The sequence below is a fragment of the Puma concolor genome, chromosome B3 (genome assembly GCF_028749965.1).
Source record: "Puma concolor isolate L17-30 chromosome B3, mPumCon1.1.hap2, whole genome shotgun sequence".
In the NCBI taxonomy this organism is placed as follows: Eukaryota; Metazoa; Chordata; class Mammalia; order Carnivora; family Felidae; genus Puma; species Puma concolor.
This window is the reverse complement of record NC_141672.1, coordinates 75789427-75797275: the sequence shown is the minus strand read 5'-3', so window position 1 is coordinate 75797275 and position 7849 is coordinate 75789427. Positions and strand designations below refer to the sequence as shown.

General features: G+C 44.0%; 1 protein-coding gene and 1 long non-coding RNA gene across 3 annotated transcripts in view; one reads left to right on the top strand and one right to left on the bottom strand.

Moving 5' to 3' along the window:
• LOC112855941 (T cell receptor alpha chain MC.7.G5-like) overlaps nt 1–7849 on the top strand; it is a 167161-nt gene that overhangs the window by 149354 nt on the left and 9958 nt on the right. The gene's annotated exons all lie outside the window — the stretch shown is intronic.
• LOC147580085 (uncharacterized) overlaps nt 1–7849 on the bottom strand; it is a 323282-nt gene that overhangs the window by 307949 nt on the left and 7484 nt on the right. The window lies entirely within an intron of this gene.

Here is a 7849-nt window from a genome sequence, read left to right as displayed (position 1 = left end):
GTTTAGAGAAAACAAATTCAAAGAGAGATTGATTGGTTTTTAGGGGAATGCCAGCCACAGTTGTTCGTTCTAACGCTGACCGAACTGTAAATCACCGGGCCCTCATCAGGGCTCCATGCTGCCCTGTCACCTCTTGTTACGCCACACGCTATCTGTCCTTAAAGCAGCCCTGGTGAATGTAAAGGCCCTTGACTCTAGAATAGTCACAAACCCGAGACCCATCTTCTTGACATTGCCAGTTTTCCAAGACTGAGAGTTAGGGGTGGGTCTGGGAGTAAGAACAATCTAAAACAAGAGAAAGCAATCGTTCAGAGGACATCACGAGGTGTACTAGACTAGAAATGTTCCCCATAGGAACAAGTGCCCCTACCTACGCCTCAGGCAGCCTCCCAAAAGCAAGCCCACCTGCGATTGATCAAATCATCACGAACCAGTTGGCTAAGCAATGAGGGCCATTTTTCTAAGAGCTGAGCCCTGAAGACCCTCCAGTCCTAAAGCTAATAAGAAGAGGAGCTCCCGCGGACAACCGTTGAGGTTTTTGGAATGCCTTCAACTGCTCTGACACAAACTCGTCTTCGGAAAAGGAACTCGCCTGACTGTCGAATCAAGTAAGTAACGCATTTATCTGCTCTTTGAGTTTAGGGGGTCCTCCACTGAAGGGGGCGGAAATATCAGGAAATGTGAAACAGGTAGTAATAGCACCAAAACCATGTCAAGGAGGACTTTAGGGAAGATGTGAACTATGGTTAGTCCCCTCGATGGGAGCTGGGAGGAGGTTTGTCTGTAAAAAACAAAAACAGGTGCTGGAGCTGCGAAAGAACCCACACGAGTCCAGAGAAACTGAGAAAATTCTGCCCAATCTGCAGGACTCAGGTCAGGCTGTAGAGACCACAGAGTCGTTGGCTTAACTCCCCAAGGAGAGAACCCATCAGGAAAAAGGTTGATCTGAGCCTAAATGATTCTATCAAAGTTCTTTAAATGTAAATATGACTACTTCTGACCTTCCTTAGGCCAAACACACACTCTCGAGACAGCTCACTGGCCCTGGAGGGTGAAGCCAGAGGGTGGTCACTGGGGTTGCTACATTTCTCTTCAGAAAAAAACAAACAAAAACCCAGTTCCAGACATCGGCTTCTAATTGTTTGAGCTACAAATGGAAGCTAGGTTACTAGTGAGGAAGCGGGAACATTCTGGTTCCCAGCGAGACCAGATCCCAAGCAGAACAAAGTGAAGGTGTAATGCCTCCAACTAAGAAATGCTTTAAAGTCTATAGGACACAGGCAGGAGAAATTCCCTAACAACTCATGGTGTTCATCTTCCTCACGAAGAGGGTATGGTGCCACTCGTTAATTAACTGCTATAAAAGAATCGACGGTGAAGTTGTCAAAAGATTGTACTCAACACAGAAGGCATCTTTTTGTGTCATTTAAATGACATTTGAATTCAACCATGTCTTGCTAAAAAAATTTTTTAAAAAGTCTCCATTTGTCAGAAGCTTCCAGTTAAATAGTGTATATTAATATTAAGCCAGCTAATGTAAAAAGGAAAGAAAGAAAGAAAGAAAGAAAGAAAGAAAGAAAGAAAGAAAGAAAGAGAAAGAAAGAAAATACAAAACCCCATTTCAAAGGTCCTAGGGAAATCTAACAGTGGGGTCAGTGGTCCCAAATTTGCTGAGCTGGCTACTAGAAAATTAACAGCACACTCTAGCCTGATGCTTTGACATTCAGCTTGTGTTTTCCAAAGTAAAAGAAAGCTCCAGAGAGGTGGGGTGGGAGAATTTGATGGGGTGGTCTCCTCTCAGAGAATGCCTACATGTATGATGTGAGGGAACCGTAGAATTCGGGGCTGAGGAAGGAAGAAGAAGGAATGCAGGCTGGCCATTCCCAGGCCTCACCTACTATGGGGAGAAACAGGGTATGGCTTTGCATCCAGAAAGAGAGAGAGATCCCAAGCTGTGCTAGCACTGTCAGGGCAGAGAAATTCAGATTTTAAAAAAAGAGAGAGAAAAATCATAGCAACATTTTGAAAATTCAACTAGTTCAAGTCCTTGCCTTTAGACCTCATTGGCTTTAAAATTTCTCACTAAGATAATAGTTTATCCACATTCCCAGTGGAGTGAGTGACTGATTTCCCTAACCTCCCTTTGTTCACCATGCTCTTCCTAATAAATTAAGTCCTTCTGTTTGCTGAGTTATGATCCAGTGTTTTCCTAAGTGTGGAATGCACAACCTGAGGTTTTATATGGTACATAGACTTTTTCATTTTCATTGTGCTATCTTTTAATGGATATCAGAATAGTACAACTAGGTTGTCAAACCTCTATGACTTAAAGTTTCCTTTTAATTATATTTTAAGTTAAAAGGTAAGTAAATTTAAGAGGTGCCTGGGTGGCTTAGTCAGTTAAGCATCCAACTTTGACTCAGGTCATGATCTCATGGTTCGTGAGTTCAAGCCTCACGTCAGGCTCTGTGCTGACAGCTCAGAGCCTGGAGCCTACTGCAGAATCTGTGTCTCCCCGTCTCTCTCTGCCCCTCCCCCACTCACACTCTGTCTCTTTCTCTCTCAAGAATATAAACATTAAAAAAAAATTTTAAAGAGTAAATTTTAAAAAATTATTAAGCAAATTATATGACGGATGTGACAAAACAGAAATGTGATTAATTGAAGTCTGGGAAATACTGAGCTGGTACATTCCTTCATCCTTTGAAATGAAAAGATAAGGGGCATCCAGAGAGAGAAGGATCCAGAATATCTTTGAATGATGCCTTCTTTTTTAGCCAAGTAATATTGGATTGAGGAGGCCTCACTGCAAACCCAGAGACTTTATCTTCTCAGAAGCCTACTTCCTTTTGAAGCTTCCTTTTCCTTGGAAGCTCCTTTTGTGTTCTTATCTGCAGGGCTCCCGGGTAGCACAAAACTAACAAAAGGTCTACACAAACCCACAGACCCAAATCCATCAACCTTTCATCCCTCTGGATAGAGAAAACCTGGGCATGCCGCTTAACTTCATAAAGCAGAACCAGAAAACAGGACAAAACAGCATGGAATAAAGAACCACGATGTAAGCATGTGCTACTGACCATGACAATGATAGGAGCTTAGAAAAGGGCCATAGTCATCAGGAGCATCTTCAGGAAAGTGGGTCATGAGATACACTTAGAATAATATGTATTATTATGTGTCATCACTATATTAACTACCACTTTCTGAGTGTCTATTATGTATCAGGCCACTGGACGAGGCACTTTATTAATGAATGCCATTTTATGCACTTCTCACAATGGTCATGCAGAGCTAGGTACTATTCCTCACCTGTTTGCAGATGGGAGGTGGGTTCTCCAAGATCACAGAGTCAAAATTTGTATCATCTGTCTGATTCCACTATCTGTGCACTTGAGAACTTTTCTGTTGGGACTGCAGTTTGATAGAGGCACATGGGAGGCTTTTCCTGCCTGGCCCAGCCTCCCCCTCCACCTCTACTGGGCTCCTTTCCAAGCTGCCTGCAGGGTCTGAAGCCACAGTTAGGCTGTTTCCCTTCCAACCACCATCCCCCACCACCATCCCGCCTGCACCAAGGACGTGCTCCTGCGCCCATACCCAAACCAGCTACCCAAGGAGGTATTCTCCAGGCAAGGCCCATTCTTCACACTACACCCCTGGACTCGAAGGTCTCTACACTCAGAAAGATCCAGGCAATGAACAGATTATCTTGACCCCAAGAAAAAGAGTCCAGAAAATCCTGGGCTCATCAGTGTGTTTCTAAAATTCCAAGAGATAACTTTCCTGTTCCTGTCTCTGGCATTCCCCTCTCGTTCCCAATAAGCATCTCCCAGAACAGAGCCTTCTTTTTTTTCCTTCTTTTTTTTAATCGAAGTATAGTTGACACATAATGTTACATTAGTTTCAGGCGTACAACATAGTGATTCCACAAGTATATTCATTATGCTGTGCTCACCACAAGGGTAGCTACCATCTGTCCGTACATCACTACTGCATTACCATTGACTATATTCCCTATGCTGTGCCTTTTACTCTCGTGGCCTCTTCATTCATTCTGTAACTGGAAGCCTGTGTCTCCTGCTCCCCTTCCCCCGACGCTGCTCCTCCCCCACCCACTCCCTCTGGCAACCATCAGTTTCAGAACAGAGCCCATGGCCTGCAGTTCCTTGTGCCCACAACCACATTCTCCCAGGGATTCACATAGCTCTCTCCCTCTCCTCCTCCAGGGCTTTACTCAATGTCACTTCTAGTGACGCCTTCCCAACCACCCTCTGTCATTCTGCGGTCCCCTTACCCCTCTCCATTTGTATACTCTCACCTCCACCTGAAACTTCGTATAACTCACTATCTGTCTTCCTTGCTCCCTGAGGGCAAGGGTGCTGAGTTGTTCCTCACTGTTTCCACAAATACACTGAAAGCCTAAATAACTGTTGAATGAATTAATGAATGAATGGACAGTCAGTTGTGGTGTCAGGCAAAGGGAAATAGAAATAAAAGCAAACTGGGAACCCGCAGAGCCAAGCCCAGGTCCCCGCTCTGCAACCTGTGACGAGTCCCTGTCCCCATGGGCTGGGCCCTCCTGTAGCTGCTGAGGGAATCGGCATGAACAAAGCAGACAAAAACCCATGCCTTATTGGTGCCTTCGCTCTAATGGCAAAAGACAGATGGTAAACTAGCTAAATAAATAAAATATATAGTACTTTAGGCGGCAATAAGCCCTGTGAGGGAAAATAAAGCAGGAAAGGGAAAGCAGAAGACTAGTGGAGGGAGCAGTGTGCAGTTTCTAACAGAGTCACGGAAGGCCTCACTGGAAAGGTGACATTTGACCAGAGACCTGAGGGTGGGACAGAGTGAGCCACCCACAGATATCCATCCAGAGGAAGAGCACTCAGGGGGAACGCAGCGCTGCCTGGAGCATGTGAAGGATAGTAAGGAAGCCTGTGTGGCTGGAAGAAAGAGAGTGACAGGGAGGGAATTTGAAAATGAGGTCAGGTTGGTAATAGGCCTGGGGAGGAGTCAGGGCTTCGGTTTGGAGACCAGAGAAGGGGAGACTGGAGAACGGAGTGGAGGTCATACCTGGCCGTGAGAAAAGACCAAGGGAGACAGAAATTTGGATTTCAGGCCTCACCCACAGCCCTAAGAAGTGGGCATTCTCATCTGCAACAAAGAAATAGGACTCTGTTCCCTCTTAGTGACCTTTTCCTACCATCCTGGCCCTGGGAAGCTCTGTGCTCAGGGAAATTACACCCCTTACTTCAAGTCAAATGTGTTTTCTCTGAGTGTTACCCTAATGAACAGTCCAGTCATTCAGCCAAGGCTTTCTAGTTTACAGAGTGCCTTATACACACCCTTTCATTTCATCTTTAGAACCCCCAATACAGAAGATATCACCCTCACTTTATAAAGGAGACAAATGTAGCTCCATGAAATTGGCTAAGATTACACACTTAGTGAGGAACAGAGTCAAACCAGATTTCAGGTTTTCTGACATCTTTCTGTCTCACCACCGCTGAGACTCACTTTCCATTTGAGTGATTCTCGAAGAGTGATCTGCAACGCGTTACGGGCTATATAAGCAGATCTGAAAATGTATTCTCACCCTGGTTGTATAAGTGACACAGACAATCTTATAGACTCTCATTTTTACATATGACAGAGGCTAATTTCACAGTCATTTTTAAGTGTGAGTGTATCATTAAAGCTTGCTAAAGTTTTATATTTATGAATATGTTCTTAAAATGTACTAGGGGTGCCTGGGCGGCTCAGTCGGTTAAGCATCCAACTTCGGCTCAGGTCATGATCTCACAGTTCTGTGAGTTCGAGCCCGTCATCGGGCTCTGTGCTGACAGCTTGCAGCCTGGAGCCTGCTTGGAATTCTCTGTCTCCCTCTATCTCTGCCCCTTCCTCACTCGCCCTCTGTCTCTGTCTCTCTCTCTCTCAAAAATAAACATTTTTTAAAAATTTTTTAATGTACTAAAGACTCTAATTCTATTTTATACTAAGAAGTGTGTTGCACAATGCTTGACAATGATGCAAAGTTCTTACTGGATATGAAATGGAAGTCCCCTAAAGTGAGGAATGAGTGGGGTACATGACTCACTAGATCTTTGCCCTACCTAAGTGTAGCCCAGAGGTTGAGAACCGCCAGCCTATGACCAATGTACCACCTTTCTTCTCTCCTGATCAAACTAAGAAACTCCTTTTCAATCTCTCTCAGAGCACAAACTCATTCTCTCTCATTCAGAGCACAAATTCAGATTGTAACATGGCAAAGGCTCAGATTTCTATTTGACTCAGGAATCACCTCCTGCTTTGTCCTGAAGGATAGCCACCAAGACAGAGGCGCAAAGAAGTTACTCTAGATGAGACAGAAAATACGGTCCAGTAGATATCACATGACTTGGCAACTGGTGCCAGGGTCACCATACAGAGAAAGCAAAGCTCTTTTTAGATTAGGTCCATCAGCTGTGCAGTATCCAATGTTCTTTGGCAAAGGAACCTATCTGGAGGTAGAACCACGTAAGTGACTTCTTTCTCCTTCTTGTGACCACTATGTGTAGCAATTATCTTTAAGTATTTTCCCAAGTCACCAGCTTTGGAAACCCTTGAAAAAAATCTAGCCAGCATGTAATTTAGCAAGGGATGGTTTGAGGAACGGGGACTGAGTTTCTGATAAATTCCAGAATGAGGTATGTGCTGCAGTGGTCCTCTTGATCCACTATGCTTCCTGGAGAGTATTCGTTGTCTTCCCTCTACCTGACTAACTTTAGAGAACCAGCTTCCCACCTGTGCACTCACCATTTACAGATCATAACCAGGTCATAACCAGAACTGCGCCACATACACTTAGTAAATGAGAGGTGTGATGATGAGCAAGTCAGACCAAGAATTCAGACCAAGTTTCAATCCTTCTCTTTGACTGACAAGCTCTGTGACTTTCCTTCACTGAACTTTAGTTTCCCTCTAGCTAAGCAAAGTGATTTCGAAGGGGTCTTCCAGCTTTAGCACACTAGGATTCTAATTATCCTCTAGACCAATTCTTAGGGATGATTTAGTAGGAAAAGCAAGGAAGTCCAATGGTGTTGAGTGTCTTATGACCCAGTAGGAATTCTGTGATTTGATTGTTAAAAGGGGTACTAGAAAAGATCAAAACTGTTCCTATGCATCCATTAGTTAACATTTGTGTCACCACAGAGGTTTTGACAAATGACTGCTGTGGCCCCTTCCAGTCCTATCACTCGTTACTCTGGTTCAATGCATGGAAACTGGAGTCTAAAGAACCTGGGAGTAAGGCCCAGTCCTGACACTCACTATCTTAACCATTATTAGCTTCAGTGACTTCATCTGTAAGAAGGATCTAATAATGATATCACCTCATGGAGTTTGTTACTATAATGTTTGCTGAGGTAGTATAAACACAAGACATTTGTAAATAGCCAAGTTCTTATACAAGTCATGGTCATGTATGATTATTATGACCCTTCGGGTAGGCTCCACTTCTTTTGCATCAATGGCTCTTGCTCCAACCATCACATTCTTCCACCTCTAACTGAGTCATAGTCCTTTATGATCGATCAGAGACTTATAGTTATGTTTCTGCTAACAATAGCCATTTGTCAATTCTCAGCCAACCCAAAATGATTCCTTTCTCCCTGTGAAATTTGATCCTGAAGCAAGATCGGTGGGTAAGTGATGGCAGGTTGAGGAGATAATAGTAGAAAACCTAGGGACTTCCCTAAATGCCAACACTCAGAGGACAACACATATAAACAAGCTGCCAAGATACAGTGCTTAGATCTCAGAAACCGTTGCAGAGTTTTATGCCTCCAGCTATTCTCATTCTGCTCCA